The sequence below is a fragment of the Balaenoptera ricei genome, chromosome 19 (assembly GCF_028023285.1).
Source record: "Balaenoptera ricei isolate mBalRic1 chromosome 19, mBalRic1.hap2, whole genome shotgun sequence".
NCBI lineage: Eukaryota > Metazoa > Chordata > Mammalia > Artiodactyla > Balaenopteridae > Balaenoptera > Balaenoptera ricei.
Genome location: NC_082657.1, coordinates 13137113 through 13159963, shown reverse-complemented (window position 1 = coordinate 13159963; position 22851 = coordinate 13137113). Strand labels below are relative to the sequence as shown.

General features: G+C 36.0%; 1 long non-coding RNA gene across 1 annotated transcript in view; it reads right to left on the bottom strand.

The window, feature by feature from the left end:
• LOC132352895 (uncharacterized) overlaps positions 1-22851 on the bottom strand; it is a 114296-nt gene that overhangs the window by 27177 nt on the left and 64268 nt on the right. The gene's annotated exons all lie outside the window — the stretch shown is intronic.

Genomic DNA, 22851 nt, shown 5'->3' with positions numbered 1-22851 from the left:
AACGTGTTTCTTGGCCAATCATTATTCCTTTACTTTGAATTTCCAATTCTTGACTTTCTCCATTATTATTGTTCTGTTGTTTGTTTGTTTTCTAATTGACTGGAATGGCATTCTGGATAGTTCATTTGCAATTATTTTCTCCTACCTTAATTATAGCATTAGTTACGTATCTACTGAACATTCATTCTATTTTTATGAGACAGATTTCTAGGTTATAAATTGTATAATCTGTATAATAAGTTGTATTTATTTTCCAATATTTATGTTTATTACTTTACTTTTCTTTTTGAGATAGACTCTTCAGAACAAAATTGAATATTACGGTGATAGCAGTCATCAATTTCTCTGAATTTAATGGAAATTTCCCAACATTTAATCATTTACCATAATGTTCACTCTATTTGGAGATAAATTCTCTTTGTTGCCTCTAAATAATTTCCTTCAATATTTGTCGGGGACCAGAAGAGACCTACTTTGTTTGGTAGTGATTGCTGAATTTTGTCCAAGGCCATTTTGTTATTTATTGGTATAATCTTATGTCTTCTCACCTTAAATTTATTGATGTATTGATTTGTTTTTATTTAAAATTGAATTTTAAACAATTCTGGTCATATACCTTGATTTTTGTCATACTGCTGAAGTACATTTGGTAATATCTTACTTGGAATTTTTCCATCTATAATCATATGTGAGGCAGTATTATCGTTTCCTTTTTCTTTGATAAGATTTTAGAATTCAAATTAACTGTTCTTTAAAAATTAGAAACAACTTGTCTCTAAAATATGCTGAATTTTGTTTTCTATTTTTTGGCCATGCTGATTGGCATGTGGGATCTTAGTTCCCTGACCAGGGATCGAACCTGCACTCCCTGCAGTGGAAGTGCAGCATCTTAATCACTGGACCGCCAGGGAAGTCCCTGTTGAATTTTTATATATTGACTATGTATTTGATATCCTTGCTATAAATTCACTTAGTTCTAGAAGGTTTTATTTTATTTTTTTATAAATTAGAGTTTTCTATAAACACAAGACACATATCCATACAAAGATAATTCCTTTTTCATTTTCATTTCCTTTTATGTCCTTCAATTGCCTTATTGCACAGGCAAGGACAGTGTTGAAGAAGCACTCAGAATGGACCTTGTTTCTGACCTTAGGGAAAAAGCATTCAATATTTTATCATAAAGTGTTATGTTAGCTGTTCATTTCCATAGATATCCTTATCAGATTGTGAAAGTTTTTTTCATTACTAACTTACTGAGAGCTTTATCATGAACAGTGTTGAATTTTGTCAAATACATAAAAAGCAACTATCGACATGATCTTTTGGTTTCCCTCCATCTTTAATGTGGTGAATCGCTTTGATTAATTTTAGAATGTCATACCAGCCTTGCGTTCCTAGCTTATGCCCCACTTGGTCATGATGTATTATCCTTTATATATATATTGCTGAATTCCATTTGCTAATTGTTTTTTGGAGATTTCTGTGGATATGATTATTATTGATATTGATCTGTAATTTTTTTCTTATGATCTCTTTCTCAGGTTTTATTATCAGTTAAGTTGATGTCATAGAGTGAGGTGGAAAGTGTTCTTTATATTCTGAAAGCAATATTGTAAGATTCATATTATTTCTTTCTTAAATTCTGGGTCAAATTGCCATTGAAACCATCTGAGCCTGGAGTTTTCTTTGTGGAAAAGATTTATAGTTTCAACGACAATATATGCCCCCAAATTGAATTTTTATATTACACCAAGCTAGTGAAAATGAATTGTAAAAGAGAAAAGTTCCATTTTTAGAGAACATAAAATACATAGCAATAAGTTTAACAAAATGCATGCAGGACTACTGCTTAAAAATTATACAGTTTTGCTGAGAGAAGCTAGAGAATACCTAAATAAATGGAAAGATACACCATAATCATGGGTGAGAAGACCCAAAAATGTATGAAAGGCAATTCTCCTCAAATTTACCTGTACGTTCAATGGAAGGTAATCAAAATCCCAAGAGGCATTTTTGTAGAAGGTGCTAAGTTGATTGTAAAACATATATGGAAATGCAAAGGACTTAGAATGCTTAGATAATATTTTAAAAGAGGAACAATGCTGGGGGATTTATACTACCTGAACTCAAGGTTTAAATGCAGCTAGAATAATCAAGACAATGTGGTATTGGTATAATGATAAACAGATAAGTGGAACAAAATAGAGAATCAAGAAATAGATTTACACTTATACAGTCATTTGATTTTCCTCAAAAATTTCAAGGTAATTCAGTGGGGGAAAGGACAGTTCTTTCAACAAATGGTGCTGGAACAACTGGCTAAACTTGGTAGGGAAGTTAACCTCAACCTATACCTAACAGCATACAAAAATTTAAATTGAAGTGGATCATAGATATAAACAACTATAAATTCTGACCTAAGCAAAAAAGAAAAGACCAGAACCAGAAATATGAAAAGTATAAAGGAAAGACTTTATGGGTAAAGGCAAACATACAGTAAACTTGGTAGATCAATCACTTATAAAGCTAGTTGGAAGGTTAGAAGACAAAACTAGTAAAATCATCTATATCCACAATAATTAGTGAAGGGATACACAAAACAAAAAGATGTAAAATATGATGTTAAAAAATTAAACATTGAGTGTGTTAAAAAGGCAGAGTTGTTAGAATGTGTTTGAACATAAGAGATCATTGACTTAATATATTCAGATAGATAGATGATAGATAGATAGGTAGATAGATGATAGATTCCCATCATAACCACAAACCAAGAATATATAATAGATACACACAGAGGAAAAAGAGAAAGGAATCCAAACACAACACTAAAGATAGTCATTAAATTACAAGGGGAAGAGAACAAACGAAGGAGACAGGAACAAAAAAAGAACTACAAAAACAACCCTGAAACAATTAACAAAATGGCAGTAAGTACGTACCTATCAACAATTACTTTAAATGTAAATGGAATAAAGGCTCCAATCAAAAGACATAAAGTGGCTAACTGGATACAAAAACGAGACCCATAAATGCTGCTACATGAGACTTCAGATCTAAGGACACACAGACTGAAGGTGAGGGGATAGTAAAAGCTATTCCATGCAAATGGAAATGAAAAGAAGGCTGGGATAGCAATACTTATATCAGACAAAGTAGACTTTAAAACAAGATTGTAGGGACTTCCCTGGTGGTGCAGTGGTTAAGAATCCACCTGCCAATGCAGGGAACACAGGTTTGATCCCTGGTCTGGGAAGAACCCACATGCCATGGAGCAACCAAGCCCATGCACCACAACTACTGAGCCCATGCGCCCTAGAGCCTGTGCTCTGCAACAAGAGAAGCCACTGCAATGAGAAGCCCACACACCTCAACGAAGAGTAGCCCCCACTCGCCGCAACAAGAGAAAGACTGCATGCAGCAAAGAAGACCCAAAGCAGCCAAAAAAAATAATAAATTAAAAAAAAAAGATTGTAACGAGACAAAGCACATTACATGTTGATAAAGGGATCAATTCAACATGAGATGTAACAATTGTTAATATATATGTAACCAACAGAGGAGCACCTAAATACATAAAGCAAATATTAACAGACATAAAGGGAGAAATTGAAGCTTGCACATTAATAGTAGGGGACTTTAACACCCCACTGAAGAGATCATCCAGACAGTAAATCAATAAGGATACATTGCCTTAAATGACACATTAAAGCATACGAACTTAATAGATATATACAGAACATTCCATCCAAAAGCAGCAGAATACATATTATTTTCAAGTGCACGTGGAACATTCTCCAGGGCAGATCACATGCTAGGCCACAAAACGTCACAATAAAGTTAAGAATATTGAAATCATACCAAGCATCTTTTCCAACCACAATGATACAGAACTAGAAGTCGAATACATGAAAAAAAAACCCTGCAAATAAACACAAACACATGGAGGCTAAACAATATTCTCCTAAACAACCAATGGGTCACTGAAGAAATCAAAGAGGAAATCAAAAAATACCTTGATAGAAATGAAAATGGAAACACAATCCAAAATCTGTGAAACACAGCAAATGCAGTTCTAAGAGAGAAATTTATAGTGATGCAAGCCTACCTCAGGAAACAAGAAAAATGTCAATCTAGTCTTACACATAAAGAAACTAGAAAAAGAAGAACAATCAAAATCCAAAATTAGTAGAAGGAAAGAAATAATAAAGATCAGAGTAAAAATAATTGAAATAGAGACAAAAGACAATATAAAAGATCAATGAAACTAACAGGTAGTTCTTTGAAAAGATTTCGCTAAGTGAAACAAGTCAGACAGAGAAAGACAAATACTATATGATATCATTTGTATGTTGAATCTAAAAAGTACAACAAACTAGTGAGTACAACAAAAAAGAAGCAGACTCACAGATAAAAAGAACAAACTAGTGGTTAGTTACCAGTGGGGAGATGGGGAGAGGGAAAATATAGGGGTGGGAGAGTGGGATGTACAAACCATTGGGTGTAAGATAGGCTACAAGGATGTATTGTACAACACGAGGAATATAGCCAATATTTTGTAAAACCTGTAAATGGAGTGTGACCTTTAACAATTGTTTAAAAAAATTAAAAAAATTTTTTTCATCATCACATTGTACACCTTAAGCTTACACACTGTTTCATGTCAATTATATCTCAATAAAGCTGTAGAAAAGAGCAAACTGTAAAAGCAGGAGGCAAAACAGCCTGAGGTGGGGAAGTGTAGGTGTTCTCTGGGGAGCTGATCCGAAGTCAGATTTTATCAAGTCCTGTGGGAATTTCAATCAGATGAGTGAAAACTAACTTTGATCACTTTTCTGGATTCTGAAGTTAACTTTATGATGCAGTTCAACTGGGGAAAATGTACATCCCCAAATGGTGACTTTGCACTCAGATGGTGATAAGTTTACCAGGAGAATCATTCTGCATCTGGGAGAGCAATTTGTTGCTCCTCTGGGTGCATCAAGATGATCCCCAATAAACAAGGTCATGAAGACAGCAGGTGACAAGATGATGCACTGGGAGAAGTTTTGCCATCTCATCCCTGATATACAGTCTGCCAGTCAAACCCAGTTTTTCAAGATGTTCCACATTCTTGAGGAAGCCAACTGCTTTTAGTAAGGATCTGTGTCACTCAGCCTTGAGAATGAGATGGAGGTATGAAGACGTTTTCAATATTCCCATTGCTCATCCTAAGCTTTTTTACAGAGACTTCCAGTTTTTTCAAATTTAACCTTCTGTTAATTTTCTGTTTGACATAAGTATACTTTATCTTGTTTCTTACATTATTGTCCCTATTTCTCCCTTCTTTCATATATGTTGTTTTACTATCTTCATTTTTTTCATTTTTTATTCTTTAGTCTCTCTTACAGCTCCAGTACTGTTTCATTGTCTTGATCAATTTTGTTTCCTTTAAAAACTGTATCAAACTTTCTTCATTGTATGTTGACTTTTCAGTTTATTAGTAACTATTTGAAAATTCCATATATTCCATGAATTGGCTGATATCTCCCCTTACTTATGTTTTCTTTTATGTCTCTTCTTTATTCTCTACACCTTAATTGATATTTATTTACATTTGATACCTTTGCCTCTCAATTTCAATACCTGACCTCTTTTCTAATCATCTTATCCTTGCTTTTGTTTCCCTGCATCGTTTTTATATATAATACCCCTTTCCTCAAGTTATTGTACATCATTTTCAGGTAAAAATGCTTTAATCACATTTACGCTAATTTATAACATTACTTCCTCTTAGAGGTTTTACACATTTGTTAACATATATTAAATCCTTTGTTCAACATATTTTATGCTATTTAAATGGTTTCATTGTTTATATTGCATTTAAAAACTATCTTCATTCTGACATATAGAAATCCAAATGATTTTTATACTAACTTTGCGGCAAGTGGGGGTCACTCTTCATCGCGGTGTGTGGGCCTCTCACTATCGCGGCCTTTTTCTTGTTGTGGAGCACAGGCTCCAGACGCGCAGGCTCAGTAGTTGTGGCTCATGGGCCTAGTTGCTCCGCGGCATGTGGGATCTTCCCAGGCCAGGGCTCGAACCCGTGTCCCCTGCGTTGGCAGGCAGATTCTCAACCACTGCGCCACCAGGGAAGCCCGAAGGGACACAAATAAATGGAAAGTTATTCCATGTTCATAAATTGGAATAATTAATATTGTTAAAATGTCCATATTACACAAAGTGATTTACAAATTTGATGCAATCCCTATCAAAATTCCAATGGCTCTTTTCACAGAAATAGAAAACACAATCCTAAAATTCATACAGAAATAAAAAGATTCTGAATAGCCAAAGCAATCTTCGGTAAGAACAAATCTGGAGGCATCACATTTCTGACTTAAAATTATATTGTATTATAAAACTACAGTAATCAAACAGTATAATACTGGCACAAAAACATATAGACTAGTAGAACAGAATAGAGAGCCCAGAAACGAACACACGCTTATATGGGGAATTAATCTAGACAAAAGAGGCAGAGACATACATTGGGGAAAAGACAGCCCCTTCAATAAACGGTGTTGAGAAAACTGAACAGCTACATGCTAAGGAAACTGGACTACTTTCTCACACCATATACAAAAATAAACTCAAAATGGATTAAAGACTTAAATTTAAGACCAGAAACCATAAAACTCCTAGAAGAAAACATAGGCAGTAAGCTCTTTGACATCGGTCTTAGCAATACGGGGGGAGGGGTAGATAATGTCTCCTCAGGCAAGGGAAACAAAAACAAAAATAAACAAATGGAACCACATCAAACTATAAAGCTTTTGCACAGCAAAGGAAACTATCCACAAAACAAAAAGGATCCCTACTGAATGGGAGAAGAAATTTGCATACGATATATCCGATAAACGGTTAATATCCAAAAATATACAAAGAAGTCATACAACTCAACATCAAAAAAACAAGCAACCCACTTAAAACATAGGCAGGGAACCTGAATAGACATTTTTCCAAAGAAGACATACAAATGGCCAACAGGCACATGAAAAGATGCTCAACATCACTAACCTTTAGGGGAATGCAAATCAAAACCACAATGAGATATCACCTAACACCTGCCAGAATGGCTAATATCAAAAAAGACAACAAATAATAAGTGAAGTCCCAACATTTTAAATTTAAGGCTCAGTCTATCCCATACCTGTATCCACACAACTGAGCAAGACTAAGCAAAGAAAAAAAGCTCAATGATCTTACTTCAAGTTCATGATCATTCACCTCATGAAGATACTTAGAGTTGAGTGACAGTTATCAAGTCTGGGATTTGACTTTTCCCTACTTGGAAGCTAATAAAGGTAGCCAGTTATGTTTCATGGATGCTGTCAGAAGACATTAGACTCCTGAGTAAGAAACAAAGGGATTTATTACTCATGCCTTGGAAAGCAGCTTTAATATCAGCATATTTTGCATTGGTTCCCCTTGCCCCCAAGTCCCCGGAGGAGAATATGGATATGTCTAGATGAACACCTGCTCATGCAGCCAGCTGTGTTACAGGATAAGAACACTGAGCTTTAAGAACCTGCTGTTTTATAGCAAAGTGTAAGCAAGCCTGCTCTTTGTCCCAAAGGGAGACCTCATCCCTCACAGTGCTCACTGCAAACACAACCCTGAGAAATAGCCCAAATTAAAAGAGATCCTGGGCTTCCCTGGTGGTGCAGTGGTTAAGAATCGTCCTGCCAATGCAGGGGATATGGGTTCGAGCCCTGCTCTGGGAAGATCCCACATGCCGCGGAGCAACTAAGCCCATGTGTCACAACTACTGAGCCTGCGTTCTAGAGCCTGCGAGCCACAACTACTGAGCCTGTGTGCCACAACTACTGAAGCCCACATGCCTAGAGCCCATGCTCCGCAACAAGAGAAGCCACCACAATGAGAAGTCGGCGACCACAACGAAGAGTAGCCCCCCACTCGCCACAACTAGAGAATGCCTGCGCAGCAACAAAGACCCAATACAGCCAAAAATAAAAACAAATTAATTAATTAATTTACAAAAAAAGAGATCCTTGCATTCTTGACACACTCAGCAAGACATGAAGGAGTGTGAGACTCCCATGGAGGACTTTATCTCCCAACAGCAGTCATACAATATTCTCACATCTCATTCACCCATCTTCTCTCCTAAATGACTACTACTTAACCTCTCCTCTTTCTTCCAAACTCCAACCTCCCCCCATGTTTTTACTCTCAGCTTATGACCTTGCAACCAAAAAAAAAAAAATTCTACAACTTCTTACTATGTCAACTAGCTATCTAAGTGGATATGTGTCCATATATTCTTTCTTACTGCCTGTTACTGACGATGAACTATTCATGTTCTTGACTAAGGCAAATCCCACCAGAACTAAAAGAAGAAACAGAAAAATCCACATAGTGGGGGATTTTAACACATATCTTAATAGATAATAAAACAATCAGACAAATAATCATCCGGGATATATAATATCTGAACAATGCAATTAGCAAACATGACTTAATTGCTGTTCAAAGAACACTGAACAAATCAACGAAAGACTACATCTGGTTTTCAACTGCACAAAAATATTTACCAAAATTAATCATAACCTGGGTCATTAAGCAAACCTTGACAAAGGTCAAAGGACTGAAAAAAATACAAAGTATGTTCTCTAGCCATGGTGGAATTGAGTGAGAAATAACAAAAAGGTAACTAGAAAATCCACAACTCTTTGGAAATTAAGCAATACCTTGGTAAATAAAACATAAGTCAAAGGAGAAGACAAAAGGGAAATTGAAAATATTTTCAATTGAATGATAAATATATGGCATACCAACTTGTGGGAGACAGCTAGAGCATGTAGAGCTCAATTTATAACCTTAAAGAAACATTTTTTAAAAGAAGAAAAGCAGAAAATTGTATGCTCTCATCACCAGAAGCTAAAAAAAAAAAGGGAATAGCAAATCAAGTCAAAGAACACATAAAAAGGGAATGACAATGACACAGATAAGAGCAGAAGTCAGTGAAGTATAAAACAAATATATAATATTGTAATAACCTTTAATGGGAAAGAATCTGAAAAAGAATACATATATGTATATATATATATTCAGAATATATATATTTCTGAATATATATATACACATTCTGAATATAAGTGACTCAGTGTATAAATGAATCACTTTGCTGCACACCAGAAATTAACACAACAGTGTAAATCAACAATACTTCAATTAAAAAAAAAAAACAAATATACACTAGAGAATTTTAAAAATTAACACAACTGAAAAATCTCTAGCAATGTATATGAAAGGAAGAAAGGAAGGAAGGGAGGGCGGAAAATTTATCAATATCAGGAATGATAATGGGGACCTGAATACAGACCCTATAGACATTTTTAAAGATAATGAGAATTCAGTAAACAACTTTTCAATATTTGACAACTTAAATGCCCAATTTTCTTGAAAAATAAAACCTATGAAAATTGACACAAAAAGAAATAGAAACTCTGAATTCTCCTAACTCTATTAAGGAAATTGGACCACTATTTTTCAACTTTCCCACAAGAAAACTCCATGCCTGGACTGCTTCACCAGTGATTTCTTCTCAACATTTAGGAAAGAAATAACATCAGACTTATACAAACTCACTGAGAGAAGAGAAAGGAGGAAACACTTCCCAACTCATTCTAAAAGTACAGTAATTCTGATAATAAAACCTGACAAGGACATTTCAAGATTCACCTCATAAACATAGATGTAAAGATCCTTGTTAAAATATTAACAAATCAAAAAATATATAAAAAGCATAACATATCATGACCAAGAAGGGTATGTTCAAGAATGCAAATCCTTGGACTTCCCTGGCAGTCCAGTGGTTAAGACCCCGTGCTTCCAGTTCAAGGGGGGGCACGGGTTTGATCCCTGGTCGGGGAAGTTCTGCAAGCCATAGGGTGCAACCAAAAAAAAAAAAAGAGCAAAACCCTTACAAATAAGAACAGAAGAGCTCTACCCACCAACAGAGCCTGCCATCAAGCCTCTTAGATAGCCTCAACCACCAGAGGGCAGACAGCAGAAGCAAGAAAAACTACAATCCTGCAGCCTGTGGACCAAAACCCACAGTTACAGAAAGATAGACAAGATGAAAAGGCAGAGGGCTATCTATCAGATGAAGGAACAAGAAAAAACCCCAGAAAAACAACTAAATGAAGTGGAGATAGGCAACCTTCCAGAAAAAGAATTCAGAATAATGATAGTGAAGATGATCCAGGACCTCGGAATAAGAATGGAGGCAAAGATTGAGAAGATGCAAGAAATGATTAACAAAGACCTAGAAGAATTAGAGAACAAACAAACAGAGATGACCAATACAATAACTGAAATGAAAACTACACTAGAAGGAATCAATAGCAGAATAACTGAGGCAGAAGAACGGATAAGTGACCTGGAAGACAGAATGGTGGAATTCACTGCTGCGGAACAGACTAAAGAAAAAAGAATGAAAAGAAATGAAGACAGCCTAAGAGACCTCTGGGACAACATTAAACGCAACAACATTCGCATTATAGGGGTCCCAGAAGGAGAAGAGAGAGAGAAAGGGCAAGAGAAAATATTTGAAGAGATTATAGTCAAAAACTTCCCTAACATGGGAAAGGAAATAGCCACCCAAGTCCAGGAAGTGCAGAGAGTCCCATACAGGATAAACCCAAGGAGAAACACACCGAGACACATAGTAATCAAAATGGCAAAAATTAAAGACAAAGAAAAATTATTGAAAGCAGCAAGGGAAAAACGACAAATAACATACAAGGGAACTCCCATAAGGTTAACAGCTGATTTCTCAGCAGAAACTCTACAAGCCAGAAGGGCGTGGCATGATATACTTAAAGTGATGAAAGGGAAGAACCTACAACCAAGATTACTCTACCCGGCAAGGATCTCATTTAGATTTGATGGAGAAATCAAAAGCTTTACAGACAAGCAAAAGCTAAGAGAATTCAGCACCACCAAACCAGCTCTACAACAAATGCTAAAGGAACTTCTCTAAGTGGGAAACACAAGAGAAGAAAAGGACCTACAAAAACAAACCCAAAACAATTAAGAAAATGGTCATAGGAACATACATATCGATAATTACCTTAAACGTGAATGGATTAAATGCTCCAACCAAAAGACACAGGCTTGCTGAATGGATACAAAAACAAGACCCATATATATGCTGTCTACAAGAGACCCACTTTAGACCTAGGGACACATACAGACTGAAAGTGAGGGGATGGAAAAAGATATTCCATGCAAATGGAAATCAAAAGAAAGCTGGAGTAGTTATACTCATATCAGATAAAATAGACTTTAAAGTAAAGAATGTTACAAGAGACAAAGAAGGACACTACATAATGATCAAGGGATCAATCCAAGAAGAAGATATAACAATTATAAATATATATGCACCCAACATAGGAGCACCTCAATACATAAGGCAACTGCTAACAGCCATAAAAGAGGAAATTGACAGTAACACAATAATAGTGGGGGACTTTAACACCTCACTTATACCAATGGACAGATCATCCAAAATGAAAATAAATAAGGAAACAGAAGCTTTAAATGACACAATAGACTAGATAGATTTCATTGATATTTATAGGACATTCCATCCAAAAACAGCAGATTACACGTTCTTCTCAAGTGCATATGGAACATTCTCCAGGATAGATCACATCTTGGGTCACAAATCAAGCCTCAGTAAATTTAAGAAAATTGAAATCATATCAAGCATCTTTTCTGACCACAATGCTATGAGATTAGAAATGAATTACAGGGAAAAAAAAGTTAAAAAGACAAACACATGGAGGCTAAACAATACGTTACTAAATAACCAAGAGATCACTGAAGAAATCAAAGAAGAAATCAAAAAATACCTAGAGACAAATGACAATGAAAACACGACAACCCAAAACCTATGGGATGCAGCAAAAGCAGTTCTAAGAGGGAAGTTTATAGCTATACAAGCCTACCTAAAGAAACAAGAAAAATCTCAAGTAAACAATCTAACCTTACACCTAAAGAAACTAGAGAAAGAAGAACAAACAAAACCCAAAGTTAGCAGAAGGAAAGAAATCATAAAGATCAGAGCAGAAATAAATGAAATAGAAACAAAGAAAACAATAGCAAAGATCAATAAAACTAAAAGCTGGTTCTTTGAGAAGATAAACAAAATCGATAAGCCATTAGCCAGACTCATCAAGAAAAAGAGGGAGAGGACTCAAATCAATAAAATCAGAAATGAAAAAGGAGAAGTTACAACAGACACTGCAGAAATACAAAGCATCCTAAGAGACTACTACAAGCAACTTTATGCCAATAAAATGGACAACCTGGAAGAAATGGACAAATTCTTAGAAAGGTATAACCTTCCAAGACTGAACCAGGAAGAAACAGAAAATATGAACAGACCAATCACAAGCAATGAAATTGAAACTGTGATTAAAAATCTTCCAACAAACAAAAGTCCAGGACCAGATGGCTTCACAGGTGAATTCTATCAAACATTTAGAGAAGAGCTAACACCTATCCTTCTCAAACTCTTCCAAAAAATTGCAGAGGAAGGAACACTCCCAAACTCATTCTATGAGGCCACCATCACCCTGATACCAAAACCGGACAAAGACACTACAAAGAAAGAAAATTACAGACCGATATCACTGATGAATATAGATGCAAAAATCCTCAACAAAATACTAGCAAACAGAATCCAACAACACATTAAAAGGATCATACACCACGATCAAGTGGGATTTATCCCAGGGATGCAAGGATTCTTCAATATACGCAAATCAATCAATGTGATACACCATATTAACAAACTGAAGAAGAAAAACCATATGATCATCTCAATAGATGCAGAAAAAGCTTTTGACAAAATTCAACACCCATTTCTGATAAAAACTCTCCAGAAAGTGGGCATAGAGGGAACCTACCTCAACATAATAAAGGCCATATATGACAAACCCACAGCAAACATCATTCTCAATGGTGAAAAACTGAAAGCATTTCCTCTAAGATCAGGAACGAGACAAGGATGTCCACTCTCACCACTATTATTCAACATAGTTCTGGAAGTCCTAGCCACGGCAATCAGAGAAGAAAAAGAAATAAAAGGAATACAAATTGGAAAAGAAGAAGTAAAACTGTCACTGTTTGCGGATGACATGATATTATACATAGAGAATCCTAAAACTGCCACCAGAAAACTGCTAGATCTAATTAATGAATATGGTAAAGTTGCAGGATACAAAATGAATGCACAGAAATCTCTTGCATTCCTATACACTAATGATGAAAAATCTGAAAGAGAAATTATGGAAACACTCCCATTTACCACTGCAACAAAAAGAATAAAATACCTAGGAATAAACCTACCTAGGGAGACAAAAGACCTGTATGCAGAAAACTATAAGACACTGATGAAAGAAATTAAAGATGATACCAACAGATGGAGAGACATACCATGTTCTTGGATTGGAAGAATCAACATTGTGAAAATGACTATACTACCCAAAGCAATCTACAGATTCAATGCAATCCCTATCAAATTACCAATGGCATTTTTTACGGAACTAGAACAAATCATCTTAAAATTTGTGTGGAGACACAAAAGACCCCGAATAGCCAAAGCAGTCCTGAGGGAAAAAAACGGAGCTGGAGGAATCAGACTCCCTGACTTCAGACTATACTACAAAGCTACAGTAATCAAGACAATATGGTACTGGCACAAAAACAGAAATATAGATCAATGGAACAAGATAGAAAGCCCAGAGATTAACCCACGCACCTATGGTCAACTAATCTATGACAAAGGAGGCAAAGATATACAATGGAGAAAAGACAGTCTCTTCAATAAGTGGTGCTGGGAAAACTGGACAGCTACATGTAAAAGAATGAAATTAGAATACTCCCTAACACCATACACAAAAATAAACTCAAAATGGATTCGAGACCTAAATGTAAGACTGGACACTATAAAACTCTTAGAGGAAAACATAGGAAGAACACTCTTTGACATAAATCACAGCAAGATCTTTTTTGACCCACCTCCTAGAGAAATGGAAATAAAAACAAAAATAAACAAATGGGACCTAATGAAACTTCAAAGCTTTTGCACAGCAAAGGAAACCATAAACAAGACGAAAAGACAACCCTCAGAATGGGAGAAAATATTTGCAAACGAATCAACGGACAAAGGATTAATCTCCAAAATATATAAACAGCTCATTCAGCTCAATATTAAAGAAACAAACACCCCAATCCAAAAATGGGCAGAAGACCTAAACAGACATTTCTCCAAAGAAGACATACAGACGGCCACGAAGCACATGAAAAGATGCTCAACATCACTAATTATTAGAGAAATGCAAATCAAAACTACAATGAGGTATCACCTCACACCAGTTAGAATGGGCATCATCAGAAAATCTACAAACAACAAATGCTGGAGAGGGTGTGGAGAAAAGGGAACCCTCTTGCACTGTTGGTGGGAATGTAAATTGATACAGCCACTATGGAGAACAATATGGAGGTTCCTTAAAAAACTAAAAATAGAATTACCATATGACCCAGCAATCCCACTACTGGGCATATACCCAGAGAAAACCGTAATTCAAAAAGACACATGCACCCGAATGTTCATTGCAGCACTATTTACAATAGCCAGGTCATGGAAGCAACCTAAATGCCCATCAACAGACGAATGGATAAAGAAGTTGTGGTACATATATACAATGGAATATTACTCAGCCATAAAAAGGAACGAAATTGAGTCATTTGTTGAGACATGGATGGATCTAGAGACTGTCATACAGAGTGAAGTAAGTCAGAAAGAGAAAAACAAATATCGTATATTAACGCATGTATGTGGAACCTAGAAAAATGGTACAGATGAGCCAGTTTGCAGGGCAGAGGTTGAGACACAGATGTAGAGAACGGACATATGGACACCAAGGGGGGAAAACTGCGGTGGGGTGGGTATGGTGTTGTGCTGAATTGGGCGATTGGGATTGACATGTATACACTGATGTGTATAAAATTGATGCCTAATAAGAACCTGCAGTATAAACAAACAAACAAACAAAACAACTAATACTAAACTTTCATTGGGTTATTTGTATGGAAATATGTTAATATAAATGTTTCAGACATTACATGAAATTTCTAAAAATCTTATATGTTCTGGTATAATGTTATAAGTCATAATCCTAGTTATTACCTTAAAATGTATATCTCAGAAATAACTAATTTTCTTGTCAACTGCATTATTATGAACTTTCATCAAATTTTTAACTGTGGTCATTTTTAAGTCTTTTGTCATTTACAGACAGTTCTGTGTGTACTCTGATGCTTTTGCAAATATGTTCCTATAAAAGGGTTTCATCTTTAAGAAATTCATGGAAAAGACTCTGACAAGTACAGGTTTCTGGTAACTGACTGTACTGCTGAACTGAATGAATAAGCATTTTCAGAACTCTAATGAAAAACTGATGAACTCATAAAAGTGCTAACAAAAGATCAAGATGAAAAAAAAAAAATTTAATTACATGGGACTGAGTGAACTGATGAGGATGAGTATAATTTTTGTGACTTTCTGTCTGAATTAAAAAAAAAAAAATCCAACAAGGACTCAGAGGCAAAGAATATACAAATCAATTTTCACTGCAAAGTAAAGGAGCTGTTACAGTGGAGGATTACTGGACTGAATGTCAATATTATGACATAGTATGAGTGTGTTTCATGTTTGGTAATTGCAATCATTGTTGCTTTTGTTGTGGTCATCCATGTACAATGCTTGGTGTCAGTCTATTTATCTCTTGTAAAAATAAAATACAGTGTGTGTGTGTGAAAAAAAAAAAAAAAAGGTAACCATTGTTCTCAGGAGAGTGAAAGGGTTATTAGCCTCACTCTCAGAGTTTTTATCAGGTTCACATACATAAAAAGCATACTGCCCTTGGAGAAAGTCACTACCATAAAGATGGAAAGAATACAGTAAAAAAATAAAAAATAAAAAATAAAAAAAAATAAAAAAATAAAAGGGCAACAGGTGACACATGCTTTGGAATTAAAATCATATAACAATCTACTTTATAATTAGTGCCACGAAAACCTTATTGCCTAATTCAAAATTCCAAACGTCAAATGCCTTCTTCCTTTATCATCCAGAATAGTACAAAGACTGCAGCTATATTCTTTATATTTGTTAAAATAAAAAATTGGCTTGAAAATGGCATATTCAAATCTCTTTTTAGATTAATTTTATTGTGAAATATTTCAGAAAAAAAAAAATAAGAACAGAAGAAACCTTCCTTATTCTTACAAATATCATCTAAAATTTCTATAGCAAATCATAATTAATGGTGAATTATTATAATTAATGGTGAAAATTGAAAGCTTTCCCCCCTAAGATTAGAATTAAGCAAGTATGCCCATTCTCACCACTTTGTTGGAGGCCCCATCTAATGCATTTAAGGCAAAACAAATGAATACAAGGCATATAGATTAAATGAAAATAAATAAACTTGTTATTATTCACAGATGACATGATAATACACATAGAAAATAAGAATCTATAGCAATATGTTATAATTTAGCAATGTTAATTTAGCTGAATTCAAATTCAAAACACAAAGCTGATTTTATTTCTATGCACTTTCCAAAGAAATATAAAATGAAAATTTTAAAGTGATGCCATTTAGAATAGCATCGAAAACATCAAATATCTAAGAAAACATCTAACAAACAATGTATAAGACCTCTACACTGAAAAACCACAAATCACTCCTGAGAAAAATCAAATAAGAACTAAATGAGTGGAGGATATACTGTGTTTATAGATTGAAATGCTCAATTTTTTAGAATATCAATTCTGCCAAACTGACCTATGTATTCAGTGCAATCCCAGGCAAAACTCCAGCAGGACTGTTTGTGAAAATTCATAAGCTGATTCTAAAAGTATATATGGAATGTAAAGAGCAAAGAATGACTAAGGCAAGACTGAAGAAAAAGAACAAAGCTGCAGGGCTTATTACAAAGCTATTACAATTAAGATAATGTGATAGAGAAACAAGGATAAACAGATCAATGGAAGAGAGTAGAGAGTCTAGAAACTGACCCACAAATATATTGCCACCTGATTAATGATTAAAGAGACCTGAAGTACACTGGAAGTACCTAAATGGTGCCTGGATGGTTGGCTAGCCATAAGAAAAGAAAGTCTTTGACAGCTGCCTCACGTCATCCACAACAATGAAATTATATATATTATATATGTAAATGTGAAAGTATAAACAATAAAAGCTTTAGATGAAAGCAGATAAAAATATGATAATAACCTTGGAGTATGCAAAGATTTCCTTAACAGGAAACCAAAAGCACCAACTTAAGGGGTAAAATAATACAATGGACTACTTTAAAATTAAGAAATTCTGTTTAGAATATAACTGAATAAGAAACTGATAAGGCAAAGAGTGGAAGAAGATACTTACACTGAATATATCCTACAATGGACTCGTACTGAGAATGTATAAAGATTTCTTAATGATGAAAAAGAAAAAGGGAGGTAATCAATAGAAAAAAATAATATTTTTAGAAAGAACCTCACAGAAGAAGACAGCCAAATGACAAAAAATATATACAAAGATTTTTAACTTAAGTAGTCATAGGGAAATTAAAATTAAATCATAGTGTGATATCACCCATCAGTTTGGCTAGAATGAAAAAATAGGCAATACCAAATATTGGGGGAATATTTGGAGCAACAGAATTCTCAAATGCTGCTGATGAAAATATCAATTTACTGGTACAACCACTTTGGAAAACTCTTTGGCATTGTTTACTAAAGCTAAGATATACCTACCAAATGATCCAGCAATTTTCCTCGAGCTATATTCTCAGAAGAAATTCATGTATACAAGTCCCCAAAGATATGTACAAACATATTCCTAACAGCACTATTCTAATAGCCAAATCCAGAAAAAAGCCAAATGAACATGTACATTAGAAAGATTAAGTTGTCTTCAATCTATACAATGGAATAATATGCAGATATGAGAATAAAATATCTTCAACGACATGCAATAACACATGTGAGTTTCAGAATAATAATGTTGAGCCATGGAAGTCAGATACAACGGAGTATACAAGCTGTCTTTCCATTTACACAAAGGTCAAATACAGTCAAACTAAACTATGGTGTTAGAAATCTAGATAGTGGTTAGCTTTGGGATTAGCGACTCTATTATGGCATAAAAATAGATACAGATCTTCCTCAACTTATGGAGGTTTACATCCCAATAAGCCGATCATAAGTTGAAAATATAAGTTGAAAATACATTTAATACACCTAACCTACCAAACATCATAGCTTAGCCTAGCCTACCTTAAAAGTGGTCAGAACACTTACATTAGCCTACAGTTGGGCAAAATCATCTAACACAAAGTCTATTTTATAATAAAGTGTTGAATATCTCATGTAATTTATAGAATACTGTACTGAAATTGAAAAGCAGGATGGCTGTATGGGTACAGCATGGTTGTAAGTGTTCCAGTTGTTTATCCTTGTGATGGTGGGGCTGGCTGGAAGCGGAGGCTCCCTGCATCATGTGAGAGTATTATCCCGCATATCACTATCCAGGAAAAAGATCAAAATTCAAAATTCAAAGAACACTTTCTAGCGAATGCAATTTGCTTTCACACCATCTTAACACTGAAAAATTGTAAGTCAGGACTGTACTGGGATGTTGGTATTATTCTGTTTCTTAATCTGGGTTTTGGTTTCAGGAGAGTGTTCAAATGGTGAAAATGTAGTGGTCTGCAGACTTATGATTTGGACCTTTTTCCTTATGAATGTTATACTGCCATAAAATTGGTGGGGGAAAAAAAGACATCAAGTCAAATAAATAAGAGCCTGGAACTTTTATAAATCTCATCGGTGCTAGAAGCCAGCACAGAAATAACAGGACAATAAAGACTTGTGTTTGCCAGAAAAGAAAAAAGGCAAATGCATAAAAATCTATGCAAATTTGAACAATGCTCACCACGTCCACTAGGATGACACTAGTCCATCGTACCTCCCCTGGATTATTACAGTTTGCCTTCTAAATGACCTCTAGTCTCCTGCTTTGATCTCCAGAGCGAGAAGAAGGAGGAACATCATTGTATCTGTTAGGATTCAATCAGAGAAGCAGAACCACTGGGAGGGATATGGAATAGGAGATTTCTTATAAGAATTAGACCTTTCGAGGGAGCCCTCCTACACTGTTGGTGGGAATGTAAATTGGTGCAGCCACTATGGAGAACAGTTCCTTTAAAAAAAACTAAAAATTGAGTTACCATATGATCCAGCAATCACAGTCCTGGAAAAGACAAAAACTCTAATTTAAAAAGATACATGCACCCCAATGCTCATTGCAGCACTATTTAAAATAGCCAAGATATGGAAGCAACCTAAATGTCCATTGACAGATGAATGGATAAAGATGTGGTATATATATACAATGGAATACTACTCATCCATAAAAAAGAATGAAATAATGCCATTTGCAGCAACATGGATGGACCTAGAAATTATTAAGTAAAGTAATATTAAGTAAAGTAAGTCAAACAGAGAGAGACAAATATCATATGATATCACTTATATGTGGAATCTTAAAAAAATGATACAAATGAACTTATTTACAAAACAGAAATAGACTCACAGACATAGAAAAAAAAAAAGTAGGGTTACCAAAGGGGAAGGGGAGGGGGATAAATTAGGACTTTGGGATGTACAGATACACACTACTATATATAAAATAAACAACAAGGACCTACTGTATAGCACAGGGAACTATATTCAATATCTTGTAATAATCTATAATGGAAAAGAATCTGAAAAAGAATACATATACATGTATAACTGAACCACATTGCGGTACACTGGAAACTAACACAACATTGTAAGTCAACTATACTTCAATTTTTAAAACAATTTTTAAAGGGGAATTCCCTGGCAGTCCAGTGGTTAGGACTCTGCGCTTCCACTGCAGGGGACACGGGTTCCATCCCTGTTGGGGGAACTAAAATCCTGCATGCCATATGGCACGGCCAAAAAATAAAAAAATAAAAATAGGGTTTCCCTGGTGGCTCAGTGGTTAAGAATCCACCTGCCAATGAAGGGGACGTGGGTTCGATCCCTGGTCTGGTAAGATCCCACATGCCGCGGAGCAACTAAGCCCGTGCGCCACAACTACTCAGCCTGCGCTCTAGAGCCCGCGAGCCACAACTACTGAGCCCACGTGCCACAACTACTGAGCCCACGTGCCTAGAGCCTGTGCCCTGAAACAAGAGAAGCCACTGCCGTGAGAAGCCCACGCACCAAAGAGCAGCCCCCTGTCGCGGCAACTAGAGAAAGCCCACGCGCAGCAACAAAGACCCAACGCAGCCAAAAAGAAATAAATAAATAATATTAAAAATAAAATAAAATAAAATAATAAAAATAAATAATGATTATTTTGAAAAGAATTAGACCTGATGCAATTTCGGGAGCTGCTGAAGACGTCTACAGTAGGACACTGCTGCCTCTAGCGGTGGGCCTGAGGTCACTATAGGTTGGCAGGCCGGGCGGTCAGGGTATAAAAGTTGGAAGTGAAATAGGAGGGAGTGAAGACAAAGTGGAAACTGGGTCCAACTTCTACAATGTGGGTGACCTGCGGAAGTTGGCACCCTGCCCTGGCCAGCACCCGCATCCAGCCCAGCACTAGGAGGAGCTGAAGGAGGACACCCGGCAGCAGCCAGCAGGGGGCGCCAGCAGATGAGCAGCGCGGGGCCCACGCAGCCCTTCAGAGCATACATGGCACTTCTTCTCTTCCAACTTCTAAATATGGCACAAATGTCACCTCGGCCAACCCTAACCTGAAACCATTCAGGAAGGGAGTTCTTGGAAACATGGTGCCAGCTTAGCTAAATTGATACAGTATAAAACCACCACCATCGGAGTGCCAGGAGCAGGCGTGGAAACTCTTGTGTACCCCTCCCAGACACATACCTTACACTACACATTTCTTCCATTTGGCAGTTCCAGAGCTGCATTCATTATAATAAAACTGCAATTGTAAGACTAGGAGAAAAAAACAAAACCAAACCACCACCATCATTCTTTCCAAAAAAAAAAAAAAAAAATCAGATCATGGCATTCCTCTGCTCAAAACCCTCTAATGGTTCCCGTTCTCTTTTAGGATAAAAGTCAAAATAGTTACACTACCTACAACACTTCACATAAGCTGGCACCTTTAATTCCCACTACTTGCTCATTCCCGTGTCTCCCTGCAGCCGCACTGGTCACCTTGCTACTCCTTCAACACACCAATAATGGCCCTTCCTCAGTCTTTCCTCTCCCTATTCCCTCCACGCTCTACATCCTTGCCATGGGCTATATGCATTACTTCCTCCCTCAAGTCATTCTGGACTCTTCAAACATCACAGTTTCAGGGAGGGATTATTTAAAACGGAATCACCCAGGGCATTCCTTCTCCCCCTCCTATCTGACACTTTTCAACAGAGCACTTAACCACAAACTGAAATACTACAGTGTTATCTGTTTGTTTAACATCTTCTGCCACTCCCAGTAGAATGTAAACTCCAGAAGGACCGTTATTTTTTTCCTATCTTATTTATTACTATATCCAATATCACCTATAACAGGGACTGGCATACAGTAAGCAATCATTGAATATACTGGATAAGATGAATGAATAAATGAATGAAGGAACTAAAAGTGTAGATCCACCTCCTCTATCTGATCTTTAAAAGAAGCTTACTTGTTACTATGTCTCAGGCCTGTTCTCTCCGCTCTTAATTTTCCCTTTCTCTTATTTCAACCCTACCCAAGCTCCTATTACCAATATATGTTGTTGACAGCCAAGTGTGTATTTCCACAGCAAACCTTCTATCTGTGCTCCACTCATATATACATGTGGGTGATCTACGACTAGACATGTGCATAACACAGATGCCTTAGAGACATAACACACTCCACATACTAAAAAGAATGTGCAATATCTTTACACCCAAAATACAACTTCGCCGGTTTCTTGATATCAAGAAACACCACTACAACCAATCCAGTTGCTCAAGTCTTAAGAGAATTGCGAGACATTGTCCACATCAGCCTTAAACTACCCCTTATGAAACAGTCACTAAATTCAGTGCATACTTCTAAGGCAGTGTTTCTCAAGTCCATGTGTTCCTCCTTCACATTGATTTTCATCATCTTTATCAGAATCATCATCCTCTCTCATCTGGTTTATTTCAAAAGTCTCCTAATTCTTTCTCCCAAGTTTACTCTTGCTCAATGCAATAAGCTACGCTCATAATTATTAGGCAAATTGGATAATTTCTTAAATGCCCTCTTTCTCCTTGATTAAAAAAACAACAAACGAACAAACTTTAAATCCTTTTATCTTCTTGATGAAAGCCTGAAATTACTATTGGGATCCATGGTACACGTTCTTAACCTAATCTGTAAACCTGGCAAACTGTTATCCGACCTGAACTCAATAACCTCAGCTCATGCCGAATTCTCTTGTTCTTGGCACACGAGGCAAGTGGGATTTCTTTCCGTTCTTTGTATGTTCTATGTTTCTTCCTGTAAATGGTGTTCCAACATGCCTTTCCATTTGCCTGGAACATCCACTAAGTCTGACGACATCCTCCAAAATATTCAGGAAGTAGCCTAAACTGCAGATACAGAGGGAAGCTTTCCAAGATCCTGAAACATACTATCCCAAGCTCCTCATGGCAGCATTCTGTACATCTGCAATT